Here is a 16,622-nt window from a genome sequence, read left to right on the forward strand (position 1 = left end):
TGTTTTGGCTATTCTTTTGTTTTGTTTAAAAATGACTAAATTATACACAATTCAGTGTCAGGTTAACATCTCCTAGTAAGTGACCAGTACAGCAGAATCCCTCTCTGAAGGTCTGGGCTTAGAGACTTGTACGCAGTTACTTTACTGCTGGGACTGTCTTTGTTCCGCCAGGTCCACGTGGGCACAGGAGCTGGTGCTCCAGGGATGGAGTGAAGGGTGGGACTGTGTTTCTGAAGCTGAAGCTATTGCAGGCCTGGGGGATTTTCGCATTTTCCTCTTATTTTGTTTTGAACTGCAGATTCTGTACATCTGTGTGTGGGAGGAGAGTTGCTTCTCAGGACAGGATTTAAGAGACAGATTCCAAGTGACCTTTAAGAGTCTGCCTGGTGGGAGGTCCTTTGCCAGGAGCGTGGGTTGGTCCACTTGGGGACCCGCCAAGCCAAGAAGGGGGAGATGATAAAATAACATGAAAGATAGAATGGTCCCCCAGCCTGCATGTTTTGTTTTAAAAAGAAAAGGGGGGTGTGGGGAGTGGTGAAGACTATAATTCAGCCTCTGGCAAAGGTTGACGGGGCCCAGCTCACAGCTCCCCGGGGGAGTCTCGGGTCCGCGGGCCGCGAGGGACGGGGCAGAGCGCCTGCAGAGCCCCGCCCGCGGCTGTTGAGAGCCCATCGCGGCGGCGTTCACTGCACAGGGCAGGGAGCTCCTTGTTCTGTGGGCTCTGCTCAGCGACTGGACTTGAACCTCCGGCAAGTCCAGGTCGTCGAGCGCTGCGTCCCAGGGCCTTGCCTGGGGAGCCCCCCGCTCGAGGTGAGCCCGCCCGCTGGGTCTCCGGCCCCTCGTCCCACGCGCAGCGGGGCCAGCGTCGAGGGGCCCGAGGGAGACAGGAGGCCAGTCCCAGTGCAGGTGCGTTCGGCAGGGAAGCCAGAGCCCTGGGAGGAGCGTCGCGCGCGCGCGATGGAAGTCAGCCCCGCGCCCGGCCCGCGCGACGCTGCGCCGAAGCCCTCGAGACGCAAAGCGGGACAGGCGGAAACGCGGGGCGTTTGGTGAAGGCGGCGCCCCGTAATCCCATCATTTCTTGGGGGCACCGGTATAATGTATTAACATAGTAAGGCGGGTAGAGAGGGTCCCAGGAAAAGACGTGGCGGGTCACGGCCGATTCCCAGCCGCGGTCGTGGCCCCCATCAGGCTGCCCCCGAGACCCTCCTGACTGGGGAGAGGTGAAGCGGGGGAGACGAGTGGCCCCGGCAGAGCTCAGCTGACTGCCTTCAAGGGGCTCTTCTTGTGTTTCCCTGCGCGATGTAAATACTGGCTATTTCGGGATGGTTGACCCGCTCGGTGACACGCATTCCAAATAAAGACTTCGCTTGCAAGTACCTGCGTTTGTTGTCTTTGGCCTTGGGGGTGAGAGCCGCCCCCTAAGCCTTAAAGGCTGGCCCCTGGAGGGTAGCAGGCTGCAGGAGGGCAGCTCAGATGGGGGCGGTGATGCAGGGACATGGGGCCCAGGGAGTTGGGGCACCTCTGGTCCCCACCGAGCGCCTCCTGGGTGTTCCAGCTTCTCTCTGCATCTTCCGCAAGGTGGGAAGAGGCCTGGAGTCGGTCTGGGGACTGAGTTTGTATTTTGGCTCCACCCCTAACCGTGTGGCCTTGCACACGCCCCTTCCCTGACTTCTGTTTCCCCGTCTGCCTCTGTTACCCCTTGAACATAATAATCAAGTGTATGAAAAAGCCCCGGCCTGACCGGTGATGGGTGTTCAGTGCACGGAAATGCACGAAGACCTGCAACTCACGGGAAGCGGACAGAAGGTTTTCAAATCCAGGCCTTGGTCCTTCAGGGATTTACTGCCTTGTTTTCAGTATCGCGGGTCTGGAGGTAGATGCAAATTCGGTACCCCGTCGGGCTCTCAGTGTGTTTCTAGCAGCCCAGTAAACTGCTAAGCTGTTGTTTCTGAGTTGTAAGAAAGTGTGGTTCTTTTTTCCTCTTTCCCATTAGCTTTTCAGACCGTTGCCCTCATTCTTTCCTGGCTCCACGTGTGTGGGCCTCAAAGCTCAAGAGCTCCAGTGCCCTCTCGGTAGCCTGAAATTTCAGATCATGTTAAGATGCGGGTTTTAAAATAAGAGCTATTCCCAGCCAGCTGGTAATTCAAGGCACATATTAGAACCTAACTGAAAAAGAAGTCCCTTGACCAAATTAATGCTATGACATGAAACACGCAAGCCAGGAATCGGGGGCCCAGTCCTGGGCCTGGCTCTGCATAAACCCTCTGTGACTGAGGCCACCTCCTCTACCCACCTGGAAACACTTCACAAGTGGAGAAAAGGGATTGAATTAAATTAGCTGGTTTCTTCCAACTCTAAGATGATATAACTATTTTTTGGCAAAATTGGAAGTCCATAGGGTCTTTTGCGCTGCCAGAACGGTCCAAGAGTAAAATAATTTGAAAATTACGGCTGCGCATGACAGAGAACCGGGTCATTGCTGGGGCAGGCAGCCCTGCCATGACTTATTCTTTCACCGGGGTGGTCCACTTCCCCCTTCCAATAACTTATCATGCTTCTCTCTCCGCTGCCATAGTTATGGACCAGCCAAGAGACTGACAACATTGAATTCTCCCAAACATTTTTCTTAGGTTAGCGCAGGGCACCGGGATGTTTATGAGCCTGGCAGTCAGTCCAAGGCATTAATCTGCAGTGCCTGAGTAGCCTTCTTTTCTCACGAGTTCAGTGCACGCAGGTTGGGAGAAGTTGTGTCTCACCAGCTAAGTCGGCCTTTCTGCTTCTGCCCCGAGCATAAATCTCCCCCCAGCTGCTCAGCTTGTATTTCACAGGCTGGAAATGCTGTCGGTCACCCCATCGCTCGGCATTTGGGGGACAACAGCTCCGTGGAAAACTGAGCATTATTCCTCCCAGGCCCAGTAGGTGTTTCGTCTGGATTCAGCAGGAGAGCCCAGCTCTTCTTTGAGGCAGAGGTTTGTGCCGGATCACATAGAGGCTCTATTTGCTGTTCCTTCTCGTGGTTCCTCCTTCTGTCCTGTGCTTCCTGCTGCATTAACTGTGGTTGTTTTGACCTCGCCTCACCCCACTGGAGTTTCAAAGGTTATCACAGCAGGGTCAGCTCGTGTAGAAACAAACCCAAATGTGCATTTACCTGGAGTTTCTTCTGAGTATTTAAAATTAAATGCTCAACATGGGGATGGAGGAAAACAAGGAAACCAACATCACTGGGTCCCTACTGTGTGCCAGGTAGGTTATAGCATTAATTTAATGTACAATGCTTTACAAAAGACAAACAGGTACAGAGAAGACAAATAATTGCTTACAGATGCAGCTCGCAGCAGGGGAGGGGTTTAAACCTATTTCTTTACCCCAAAGTGCATGCTGTTCATCTTAGCTTGCTTCATCCCAGGAGGACAAGAGAATGATCCTCCAGTTAGTCAGGAAATTCAAAGGTAACATCTTACCATACTAAATGCATCTGTCAGAATCAGGCTCAGCTGCTTATGTCAGAGAATTGGAAACAACGGTAGCTTAAATGAGATAAAAGCTTACGTCTCTCACACTTCCATGGAGTTCAGAGGCAGGCAGTCCAGGGCTAGCGTCTCAGCTCCATGGCAACTGGGGAACCAGGCTCCTTACGTCTTTCTGTTCCAGCATCCTCACATGGTGGCTTCCATCCTCGAGGTAAACTCATGGTCCAAGACAGCTGCCAGAGTGCCAGCCATCTCGGACACTTTCCAGGTAGCTGACAGGAGGAAGACTTCTCCTCCCAGGTAGGTTAGCCTCCTTTAAAGAGAATTCCAGGAAGTCCTACACTCTTCTGCTTTTTATTCCATTTGCTGGAACTTAGTCACATGGTCAAACTAGCTGCAAGGGAGGCTGGGAAATGTAATCCTTTAAATTGGACACCATTATGAATCTGAATATAATCAGAGTTCTGTTACAAGTGAAAGCAAAAGGGGAACTTATAATGGCTATTGGGGAAAGAATAAGAAATGTAAGATGGGTCCTGGGAGGATTCATTTTGAGAGTTTTGTAATTTTACCATAGGGTCTGCCTTTTTTGTATACAAGCTGTCAGGAGAGTTGCTTTGCTTTGGGAAGCCCTACATGGATGAACTTGGACAGAACTCTGTGTTTGAGTCACACCAATATTGTGCCACACAGGTTATACCAATATTTTAAAATGACTCTCTTTATTATAAATGTCTGTTACTCTCAGAGGGTCCCCTGTCGAAGTTATAATCATGCCCATATCATATCTGGTTCAGATACAATCCACATACATAAGATTGTACTATGAAGGATAACAAGCTAAAGTTTGCAGAATTTATTTCATTTACAATAGATCATCTTTATTAAGTTTGGGTACCTCCGATGGATGGTGTCTGTGAAGGGGTTCCTTTTTTTCTTTATCCAGAGACGTTTCAAGTCACAGAATCATTGCCTAGATCCTGCCATCACATGCAATAGAGAGAAAACATCTTCTTATGAAAATAACAGGTGGTTGTCTGGGGCAGGTTTCTTCAATATGCCTTGCTCATGGCTTATCGAAGAATCTCCGCTGGGCCACTTGCTTCGAGTGATCTCTGGGATCAGAACCAGGATTCCCACCGAGCGGCCGTCTCCACAGGCAACCCCACAATGGCAACAGCGAGCGCCTGCCTGGGTGGAGACTCCCAGTCCTAGGAAGTTGGGCCACTCCTCAGCCTTTGCCAAGTTGGTTACACAGTTTTGTCTGTTCTTGAGTGATATTTATGAAAAGTGGCAATTGGTCATTTTTCTGAGGCTGCACATAAATCCTCCGGTTTGAAGCTGGTGGGTCTCAGTACATCACTGACTAGGGAACCAGCCCAGCGTGGGCCTCCACACAGCTCTGTGTGTTCCACCCACCAATTAGTTCAAAGGCACACTGGGGTCCACAGGATGTGATGTTTGGCTTACTCCCATTGCCACGAAGATACACCCCAGCAGCCCCTCATTCTGGAAAAATGAATGGCATTCTTACCCCAGTCAATCCAAAGACCTGTAGCTTGAAATAGGGTCATCTCAGCTGACCCACAGAAGTGTGAGTGAGAAACCAGTGCTTACTGTGTATGTTCTTGAAATGTTCTTGTTTGCTTGTTAACACAGCATGACAGTGACAAAGCTTCTGACTGGGACACGGGCAATTCCATTGTTCATTATATGCTGCTGCATTTACAGGGAGAATCGTGTGCTCTCAAGGCATCCAGGAATTTTTATAACTTGCAAATGCCTGAGGTCAGGGCCTTCAGGGATATCAAGAATCACCCGGAGAGGGTGTGTGCTCAAGAGATTGGCTCTCTGCCCTTTGACCCTATGCCTACCTGGCAACCATCAGTGCTAGATTGACCTGGGCTGGGTGCCTTGGGATATCTCACCTCTCACCCACCCGGTTTATACCTGAGGGTCAAGTTGACCTCAGAGCCTTCCTCTGACACTTCTTCAAAGGCTAAAAATCATTAGAGGCATCTCTGCTTTTTGTGCATTCTCCAAAAGCCTCACACAAGGAGCGGCTGTGTTTCTTAGTGCTCAGACTCATGTCTTTGGAAATATCCTTGGTTTCTAAAGGGATGGTCACTTGGGAGAGACTAGGAAATACAGAACATTTGAGGGTCATGGAATCCGAGTTGGCATCCCAGCCAAATATCAACACTGGCCCTTGGCCGTTGAGATAAACGCCTTCAGGGATGACCGACTGTGGCAAAGGGTGTCCCAAAATCCCCACCAGAGAAAAAAGCCCTTCCGTAGAGCAGAGCCTGCTGGAGGGTGCTGGCAGCCCCGCTCAGGCCAGGCATGCTTGGGATTTGCAGGCAGCGCCTGGCTGTCTGTGTGGGCAGACGCTGGGAAGTGGCCCACTGCTCAGGGCTCCGAGGTGTGGGCTCTGTTCTGTGGTTCCAGGGATGGCGGGGGCCGCCGTCCAGAGCATCCTTACAGGAGGTGTCCCACCGGTGTTCAGACACTAGAGGGCAGCGTCGGCTCATGCCGAGGAGCGAGCTGGTCCAGATCATCTGATCCCTCGGGGCTGCGGGGAGGGCTGGCAGCTTTTCCCGCAAACAGAACCCCCAGACCTACTCATCTAAGATCCGGGTTGAGGTACTTTGCTGCAATGGGCCAGCACGAAAGAAAGGCTCTTAAGGGATTCTGCTGCTGGACCCGGACTTGATCTGTGAAAATACGCAGATAACCACAAACCTTTCGTTAAAAGCATATACGGGCCTTAGAGCCAGTGGGGCCTTGGGCGAATAGGCGTCTTGTCACTTACTGTGTGACTCCAGCATGTTGTCATGGAGAGGGTTTCACGAGGATCAGATAAAATAATGCACGCGGAGAGCTTAGCAAAGCCCTCTTCAATCAGAGTTCATCAGCAGTCATGCTGTGGCCTGGAGAAGAGGCCAGGCCGAGCACAAGCCCCGGAGGAGACGGGGCAGGACCTGGGGCTCCTGCAGGCACCCCGCTCCCAGCAGGGGCGCAGCCAGAGCCCTGCCCGGGCGAGAGCCCCTTGCCCGACGCCTGTTGAAGCACGGAGACAGACCTCAGGCCAGACCACTCGACCTCTCGAGCCTGGCCACCTTCACTGCAGAGCAATTGCCCCTCGGGTACGGATCCTTGGGGGGCAGAGCAGCAGCGGCCGTGCCGGCACGAGTGCGGCTGGCTGACCACCAGCCCCCCGTCCCGCAGCCCGGCTCAGCCCCCCCGCCCGCGCGGCTCCAGGTCCGGATTGCTCCTGGGGGTCCTGAGCGCCCTTGCAGCCTTCTGCCACCCCTGCAGCACGACGACCGGGACGAAGCCCGGTTACTCAGCACACGTCTCACCCGTTCTCAAAGGCGCTCCGCCTCGGAAGCTTCCGAAGTTTCCAAGGGCAGCGACTGCTGAGTGCTCCCGGCGCTGTAACTTGTAGGTTGTCGTGGGGATGAACGGGGCTCGAGTGACATCAGAGATCATGCTGCCAGTGGCCCGGAGTCCAGATTTCTCAGGGTTAGACTCGGCCATTCACCAAGTAGCCAGGCGGCCTGGGGCAACTACTTCACCTCTTCCTGCCCCAGCTCCCCTTCCGCATAAGCAACACAGTGGGGTCGTCTCGGCCCCTCCCCTCACAGGGGACAATTGTCAGCATCAGTGCATCGAGAACACCAGATGGACGCCCGGTACTTACACGTCACATGGCGCTTTTATCGGGGGACAGCTCTCTGTGGGGCCCCTGCCCTGCTGCTGACTGCTCTTGTTCTAGATTTTGCTCTCCACCAGCTTTCCAAGGATGTTTACAGAATGAACAGTCTGGAAAGACAGAGACAGTATCTGTCACCCGGGCAAAGGGCAGGTTTGTTGACGGCTCAGCGGGATGAAGACCATCTCCCTCGGGGACCAAGCTCAGGCTGATCGCCCCTCTGACCGGGTGCATTTCCTTAGCTCAGGGCTCCTGTCCCGCGGCAGGTGTCACCTGGCCCTCTTTACTCCGCCCTGTGCCAGCTGGCAGTTAGGGAGCTGGATCCGGGGCAAGAAAATGCTGCCGCCCCGCTAAATGCCATTGCTGACAGCTGCGCAGCCCCTCCTCCTGACCCAGGACGCTTCTGTCTTCTGCCGCCGTCTGTGACACTGGGACAGCCGCGCTTACAGGGCGGGCGGCAGCTTCAGAGCCTTCACAGTTCGGAACCCCTTTCAGCCAAAGCCGAAAAACCCTTATTCACCACAATCCTGCGAGCCAGGTACGCAGATATTTTTATTCCTGTTTTACAGGCGAAGCAACAGAGGTTCCGGAAGTTTAGAGCTATTTCCCAGGTCAGCTAACACACATCAGAGGAGACATCTGGAAAATTTAATTACCTAATTAAAAACAGCATTTCCTCCAAACCTCTCTCCATATATATATATATTTATTACAGTTTCTTTCTCCATTCATCCATCTATGGACCCTTAGGTTGTTTCCACATCTTGGCTATTGTAAATAATGTTCCAATGAACATGGGTGCAGATATCTTTTCAAGTTACTGTGTTTGTTTCCCAGGTTATTACAGGATATTGAATATAGTTCCCTGTGCTAGACAGTAAATCCTTGTTGTTTATTTTACATATAGTAGTGTGTATCTGTTAATCCCATAGTCTTAATTTATCCCTCCTCCCTCCCCCTTTGGTAACCAAAAGTTTGTCTTCTATGTCTGTGAGTCTGTTTCTGTTTTGTAACTAAGCTCATTTGTACTATTTTTTAGATTCCACATATGAGTGATATCATATGGTATTTGTCTTTCTCTGTCTGGCTTACATCACTTAGTATGATCATCTCTAGGTCCATCCACGTTGCTGCAAATGGCATTATTTCATTCTTTTTTATGGCTGAGTCATATTCCATGGTATATACGTACCACATCTTCTTTATCCATTCCTCTCTCAATGGACACTTAGGTTGCTTCCATGTCTTGGCTACTGTAAATAGTGCTGTTATGAGCACTGGGGTGCAGGTATCTTTTCAAATTAGAGTTTTCATCTTTTCTGGATATACGACCGGGAGTGGGATTGCTGGGTCATACGGTAGCTCTATTTTTAGTTTTTAATGGAACCTCCATACTGTTCTCCACAGTGGCCAACCTTCTGTCCCTTTGCTGTGTATTTTTTAATAAAAGAGACCTCTGAGGGAACTCCGACTGCAGGTTCCAAACATTTTGTGTGCGTGTTTGTGTGTATTTGTTTGTGTGTGTACCAGTGTGTGTGTGGAGAGAAGGGTAGGGTGCACACTGGAAAGAGGAAAAGAAATGGGCTTGGCTGGCATCTGGTATTTTGGTGACAAGTCTTGAACGACACCAGATTCGTACTGTGGGGCTTGGGCACAGAGTGGGTCCTCGTCCCTCCTCCCAGGCTCGGGGGCTTTGGGAGAGCGCCCAGCGGGCTCCCACGGCCGCCGGACCTGCGCCACACGGAGAAGCCCCTGTGGTGTGCTGTCCTCGCGGGGACGTACACTGTAAAAGCGTAAACTACGCCCCGGCTTTGAAGACTTCAAAACACACATGCAAAATAGCTCAGTATTTGCATATTACACATGGAAATACTACTTTAGTATATTGGGTTAAATGGAACACAGTACTAAATTAGTTTCACCTGCTTCTTCTCCTGTTTGAAAGTCACCAACGAGGCCTGCATGTGTGGCTCCCAGTACAGCTCTCCTGGGTGACGCTGCTCTGTCGGCCACGACGTGTTCCCGGAAAGGGGCAGGGGTGGCGTGCTCGCCCAGCGTCACAAGCCTGTAGCGTCTGCATCTAAGGCAGCGACTCCCCTGCCCTTCCGGCCTCAGCCAGGCGGCCACGCGCTGGCTCTGCATGAAGCCCACTCTGGAGAGGTTTGGCAGGAACAGGAGATGTCCCCGTGTTCTTCACCGCGGGCCCCGAGGCACCGAGCGCAGGGCCTGGCACATACGCACCGGACGCGGGTTGCCCGGTTCGTTAATCCTCCCTCTCCGCGCGCGCCCCCGACGCGCAGTCCTTGTCCTCCAGCCTTCGCAATGCTGCCCCCTGCTGGCCAGTTGTAGGAAGTGCCCAGCCGGGTCTCGGAAGCCCTGGGGTGTGCGCGGCGCGCCGTGTGCCCGTGTGACGTGAGCGCGTTCCTCGTGCGTGCACTGTGTGTGCGTGTGTGGGCGTGATGGTGTGTGTGCGCAACACGTGCGACTCCCACGTTTAACGCTCCCCAGCTGACGGTGGTCCTCAGCGAGCCTCTCCTCCCCGTCCCCGGAGCAGCAGTTGTTGGGTCCAAACATCCTCAAGCGGTTGAGGAAAGAGTCCCCGTTTACAAATCGGGGTCCCCCTGGTCTTTGCCCAACACGGAATTATTCCCGAATAGCGGTCCTCTGCGGGGCCACCGGAAGTCTCAAGTAGGAAATTCTAGCTCAAGTCTGTTGCGGTCCAGGTGTTCCCTGCTCTGTGCTAAACCGCCTGCTTCCAGGCTGAGGGGTGAATTTGCGCGGGGAAGGTGGCAGTGATGGGTCGAGAGGCACTGGGGGAGGGCTGGATTCTCCACGGTGGGGACAGACGAGAACAAAACGCGGCATGACGTCTGATGGCTGAGCTTCCCGGAGATCCCAAAACATGTGGTGCAGACATTCACGTGTTGGAAACACCTGTAAGCCGGTGGCTGCGTGTCCTTACCCCACTGCAGGCAGGCTCCTCCGAGCGTGGCAGGTGGAGAAAGCAGTAGGGCCCAGGTACTGGGAGGCCTAAGATCCCTCCCTTCTGATTAAATCCCATTTTTTCAGGTCTCTGCTCTGTGCCAGGTGGCAGCCAACTGAACTGATAAGCTGGTGGATTAATGCCTTGTTCCCTTCTATGTCCCAGCTCTGCAATTCCACGTGGCCTTCTGGATGTACATGGTGATTTACTGTTCCTTCATTCAACAACTACCTTCTGCCAAGCACGCAGTTAGTCCCCAGGCCAGAGATACTCAATGTCTTCTGAGAAAGAGACAGAGACGGAGAGACAGAGAGAGGGACAGAGAGAATTTCAGTGCAGTGAGCAGATTGTAAGCAGCAGAGTAGAGGTATCTATAAATAAATGGATTTGGAATCAGGGGAGATAACACAATTCAGTGCTTGGCGAGGCTCACGGAGACTTCCCAGAGGAGCAGAGAGTTTGGGATGCATTTTGAACAGTGAGCAAGTGATCTCTACGGGGAGAAGTGAGGAAAGAACTTTCTACAGGAAGGAACAGTGTACAGGAAAGCACAGAGCATGGGATGTCTTGACTCATAGCTGGGTGGGAATTTCAAGTCCCCCGAAGTGAAGCAGGACATTTGGCATTCTTCAACTATGGGCTTTTCTGAAGGAGTTCTTCCAACTCTTGTTTCTTGGGACTAGGACACCACATTGGTGATGCGTGCCATTCCCACTGCATTGCATCGGGATCTGCGTGGGGTCAGTTTGTGAAGGGCGTAGACTTCCACGAGTTATGTGGTGGAAATTGTCCCAGATGGGGGATAACCCTGAATAGTTTCACCTGCTCAGCCCAGATGTGGTGAGTAAGACACCTGAGAGGTCTACATCGGTCCAGTTCTTTATTAATAAACATAGAGGCACAAAGGAAAACGACAAGACCTGTTCTGTGGGGGATCCCATGAGGGATGGAAAGGGATTCATCTCTCTTGGTTCCCTTAGGTTCCTGATTTGAGGTGAATAATGTGTTAATCACCCCTTTGCTGCCTCACTAGCTCACATGAATGAAATATTCCCCCAGCACACAGCTCTTCCTACACAAATGCTGGCCGGGGTTTCCTCTCCCCCCCCTGGAGAGCCATTTGCTTCCTTGCACATGTGGAGCTGAACTTTTCTTCTCCCCTTCCACTCTGCTGAGTAAGCAGACCCTGAATAACGACACCTGCATCCTATTCAGTCTGCAACGGGGGCCAACGGGGAGGGAAGCTGGTGTGTGAGGGGCCAAGGGCAGCGAGGGCTGGGAGCAGCAGGGCCTTGTCTCCTGTTTCTTATCAAAAGAGGCAATGGGGAGGTTTCAGAGACAGGATCACAGGCCGATAGACAGTGATGCTTCTTGTTTATTGATTGACACACACATCCAAGCCATTGCCCACTGATGGTCAGCCTGTTGGTAGCCCCTGTTTCCTGGCTACTTCCCTTTTAGTTGAACAGAAGTTTAACTCTTTACTAGGACCCTAATAAGGCAGACTTTGGAACAAAGGAGAAAGCAAAAATGCACTGTTTCCTTCCCCAGTGATTTAGCACTTTGAACGTTTCCATCCTAAAAGCGTTTATACACCACTTAGAAAGACGGTAGCTCTTCTGAAATAAACACAGTACTAATTTGAAAACAGAATCATCAACACCGACACTAAGTATCACCGTCATCACTATTAGTGGACGCAGGCTCAGTGTGTGCATGTAAACCTTTGCCAGATAAGTGTATACCACGGTGCCATTATTTCTGGTATTTCAGAATGCTGTTGCTGGGAGCTTCTTGACAGAAGAGCTGACATCACCATTCACATTACCCTGATCATATCTGTTTTTATACGAATGGACATTTAGGTCACATTTTTCCATCGCTTCTCAAGCCAGCCGTGAGCAGTGACATCTGGGGTGCGCTTGCCCGCTGACTAACCGCCTGGGGTAATGACTCCCTTCCAGCTATGCAAAGTGTGTTACAGACGCCTCATTTATTTTCCACCTTTCCACGTAGTGAGCATGTAGGAGACTGAAAGTCAAAAATACTGTCCATCGGTAGATGCACGCATACACAAAATGTGGTATAGACATACAACAGAATATTTCCCAGCCTTAAGAAGGAAGGAATTCTGACACACACTACAACCTGGAAGCACTTGAAGACATTATGGTAACTGAAATAAGCCAGTCACAGAAGGTAAATACTGTAAGATTCCTCTTATGTGAAGTACCTAGACTAGTCAAATTCTTGTCAAATTCATAGAAACAAAGTAGAATGGTGGTTGCCAGGGGGAGACTTAGTATTGAGTGGGTACAGATTTCAGTTGGAGAAGATGAAAAAGTTCTGAAGGTGGCTGGTGGTGATAGTTGCACAGTAATGTGAATGTGCTTAATGCCACTCAACTGTACACTTAGAATGGTTAACATGGTGACATTTAGGGACTTCCCTGGTGGCACAGGGGTTAAGAATCCACCTGCCAATGGACACAGGTTCGAGCCCTGGCCCGGGAAGATCCCACATGCCGCGGAGCAACTAAGCCTGTGCGCCACAACTACTGAGCCCACGTGCCACAACTACGGAAGCCTGCGAGCCACAACTAGAGAAAGCCTGCACGCAGCAACGAAGACCCAACACAGCCAAAAAAAAAAAAAAAGTACTCAGACAAGTATGTTTATGAAAAAAATGGCAAATTTTATATATATTTTGCCACGATAAAAAAGTAAAAATACTGCCATGTGAGAAATTGATATTACAAACAGACTATTTGATCAGTTCGAGAATTTCTATCCTAAACTTCCTCTTTTTTCATACTCCACTGTGCCTGTAGATTTAACACTCTGGTTTTAATGGTGGGGTGGTTTTCTGTGGCCCGTCTGTGTAATCTTTTCCCCAGTGTCTCATAAAAAGCAAACTCCTCTCTTCTATTCACTATTGTACATGTAACTTGCCTCTAAGGTGATAGGGTAATTTTCCTAAGCCTTCCTGGACGTTTCTCTCCTGAGTTTATTACCACTCCCTCCTCAGGAACTGAAGAAAAATGTTCCAGCCTGTCTGGCCCGGCACCCACCCCCGCTGGGCCTGTGCATCTGAAGATGTGGAATCCCGTCCACTCAGGGGCTGCTGAGCCCCTTGAACCAGCCCTGCTTAGGATGCGTGATGGGTTTTAATCCTGATGTGGGTGTTTAAAGTATGGTCTTGTGTGGGAGGCACCTCTGGGACGTCTTCTGTGATGAGGGCCTCTCCTGAAACAGAACGCCCTAGTCATTGCCAAAAGTTGCTGGTTTAAGCTGTATGCTTTGCATTGGTGATAATTGTTATTTTTTTAATTGAAGTATAGCTGATTTACAACATTGTGTTAGTTTCAGGTGTACAGCAAAGTGATTCAGTTATATATATATATATTTTTTTCAGATTCTTTTCCATTTTAAGTTATTACAAGATACTGAATATAGTTCCCTGTGCTATACAGTAAGTCCTTGTTGTTTATTTTATATATAGTAGATTGTATCTGCTAATCCTAAACTCCTAATTTACCCCTCCCCCTGCTTTTCCCCTTTGGAAACCATAAGTCTGTTTTCTATGTCTGCGAGTCTGTTTCTGTTTTGTAAATAAGTTCATTAATTTTTGATTCCACATACAAGTGATACCATATGATATTTGCCTTTCTCAGTATAATGATCTCTAGGTCCATCCGTGCTGCTGTAAATGGCATTATTTCATTCTTTTTTACGGCTGAGTAATATTCCGTTGTATATATACCACATCTTCTTTATGGTGATAATTTGTTGATGTCCTTAGTATCTATCAGGTGCTTTGATTAGCCTCCTTGATCCCCATCACTTAAAGGCATAGACTGTGACATGCACCCTTTCCCACTGTGGGCGCTGAGGGGAATAAGGCCAAAGGGATCAAGACACGTGCCTAAGGCCATGTCCTCACGTGTGAGTGTGTTTCAGGACCACTTGGAAGGCTTGTTAAAACAGTCTTCTGGACCCCCTCCTGGAGCTTCTGATTCCATAGGGCAGTGGTGGGGCCTGAGAACCGGCATTTCTCACAAGCTCCCGTGATGATGGTGATGCTGGCGGTGCCACCTGTCAGGGGCCACACTTTGCAAAGCACCAGTCTGAAGTCACAGAGTTGGCCGAACCACTCCGAGTCCCGTCTCTACCAGTCAATGACGGTGTGTGTAGAAGGGGTCGTGCTGATTCAAAAAACTGATTCTGCAGACCGGTCCTCAAACAGTGTCATTATTTCATAATCAATTATTCTATTAGTTATCGATGATCCTATTAGCCCCCCGAAGGCAGGAATCACGTCGTCCATCCCTTTCACCGAAAGCTCCCAGGAGAGTAAACCACAAGTGGCTGTAATGAACATGTGATGAACAGGTAATTTTCCGAGATGAATAGCCCACCCCGACCGTCTACTGATTTCTAAGGTGCACTTTTTGATCCCTGGGAAGGCAGACAAGCCGAGTCTTCCCTCCCGCCCCCTCACCTGCTGGACCATCCTTCGTCATCATGGGGCTCCTCTTGGACGTGATGTATCGAACTTTCTCCCGCCTGCAACAAAGAAGGCCTCGCGCCTGGAAACAAAATCTATAGCAAAGCGCTGGACACCTACCATCCCCTTCTGGTGAACTGGGTCCGCAGGCCGGGTGACTCAGAAGCCGGGCCACGCCCGGGCTGTTCCCAATGTCAGCAGCCACGTGGGGCTGCTCCCTGTCACCCTGGCATTGGGGCAGCCGCGAGGGGCTCGGCCCTGAACCGCACGTCTGCACCGCAATAGCCACTGGATGACGTCATCAGGGTCCTCAGTGCTCCTGGGAGGATTTTCTCTCTCTCTCTCTGTCACACACACACACACACGCACACGCACACACAATTTACTTGTTCAGTCTTCTGCATTAATACATATACTCAATGTGACACAAATCATTTCAACTTTTGTTGTTTCAACTCCCTAAAAGGGTGAGTTTCAATTTTCTGGCAAACACAAATAATTAAATAGCCAACATGGATGTGTGTGTGTGTGAATATCTTATGTGTGTGTGTCTGTGTTTGTGTGTCTGTGTGAGTGTGTGTGTGTCTGTGTGTGTATCTGTGTGTGTTTGTGTGTCTGTGTATGTGTCTGTGTGTGTGTCTGTGTGTGAGAGTGTGTGTGAATGTGTGTGTGAGTGTGAGTGTTGTGTGTTACAGACAAGGAAGACTCGCAGGAGGCCCGGGAACCTGAGAGGAGAAGACTCTTCTGCTTCAGGTCTCTAGGCTGGGTTCTTTCCCACCCGACTGTGAGGTCTGCACGTCGCCCCTGTCCGGCCCGTAGGCCTCTGAGGCTGCGTCTCTAGATTGATGGGGTGCCATTTAAATTATTTATGTGTTTTTACTTTCCTAGGCCAAGCCAATAACGATTGGAAGTTCTCTGGTTTATGTTCTGGCAAACGTCGACAAAGCAAAACAAAACACAGCAAAACTCCATTTCCGAGGCATCCAAAGAGGGGAAAGGGAAAGAGAGTTTCAGAACATGGAGCACTCAGCCATCGGGGTTCCATCTAACGGTCATGCTTCACAAAGAAGTGAGGACACATGCCTGCACCCCAGGACAGGGTCGTGCGTACCCAAGAGCAGAGCAATGCACTTGGACTTGTGGCTGTGAGTCTGTGCAGCTGGGGCCAAGCCATCTTGGACCCTGAGGCAAAAGGAAAATTCAGCAAAGGCGATTCCATCTTTGTTTAAAATTTCGATGGTTTATTCATCGTGGATTCTTTTGCATTAATTTTTTTTTTAACATTTCTATTGGAGTATAATTGCTTTACAGTGTTGTGTTAGTTTCTGCTGTATAACAAAGTGAATCAGCTATACATGTACATATATCCCCATATCCCCTCCCTCTTGCGCCTCCCTCCCCCCCGCCCATCCTACCCCTCTAGGTGGTCACAAAGTACCGAGCTGATCTCCCTGTGCTATGCAGCTGCTTCCCACTAGCTATCTATTTTACATTTGGTAGTGTATATATGTCCATGCCACTCTCTCACTTCGTCCAAGCTTACCCTTCCCCCTCCCCGTGTCCTCAAGTCCATTCACTATGTCTGCGTCTTTATTCCTGTTCTGCCCCTAGGTTCATCAGAACCATTTTTTATTTTAGATTCCGTATGAATGTGTTAGCATACAGTATTTGTTTTTCTCTTTCTGACTTACTTCACTCTGTATGACAGACTCTAGGTCTATCCATCTTGCTACAAATAACTCAATTTCATTTCTTTTCATGGGTGAGTAATTGTATATATTAGAATATCTTTTTCCATCCCCTCACTTTCAGTCTTTATGTGTCCCTAGGTCTCAAGTGGGTCTCTTGTAGACAGCATATACATGGGTCTTATTTTTGTATCCATTCAGCCAGTCTATGTCCTTTGGTTGGAGCATTTAATCCATTTACATTTAAGGTAATGATCGAT

General features: G+C 50.1%; 2 long non-coding RNA genes across 2 annotated transcripts; one reads left to right on the forward strand and one right to left on the reverse strand.

Annotated features, from left to right (window-relative positions):
• Nucleotides 1–4,173: 4,173 nt before the first annotated feature.
• Nucleotides 4,174–9,436, reverse strand: LOC132356543 (uncharacterized). Its single transcript, XR_009499908.1, has 2 exons — nt 9,108–9,436; nt 4,174–7,295 (listed from the first exon to the last, which is right to left on the reverse strand). It is a non-coding gene; the product is annotated as an uncharacterized LOC132356543 (long non-coding RNA).
• Nucleotides 6,605–15,927, forward strand: LOC132356539 (uncharacterized). The gene is made up of 2 exons (XR_009499906.1): nt 6,605–7,723; nt 15,563–15,927. It is a non-coding gene; the product is annotated as an uncharacterized LOC132356539 (long non-coding RNA).
• The last annotated feature ends 695 nt before the right edge of the window (nt 15,928–16,622 follow it).

This window comes from Balaenoptera ricei, chromosome 2 (assembly GCF_028023285.1).
Source record: "Balaenoptera ricei isolate mBalRic1 chromosome 2, mBalRic1.hap2, whole genome shotgun sequence".
Lineage (NCBI taxonomy): Eukaryota > Metazoa > Chordata > Mammalia > Artiodactyla > Balaenopteridae > Balaenoptera > Balaenoptera ricei.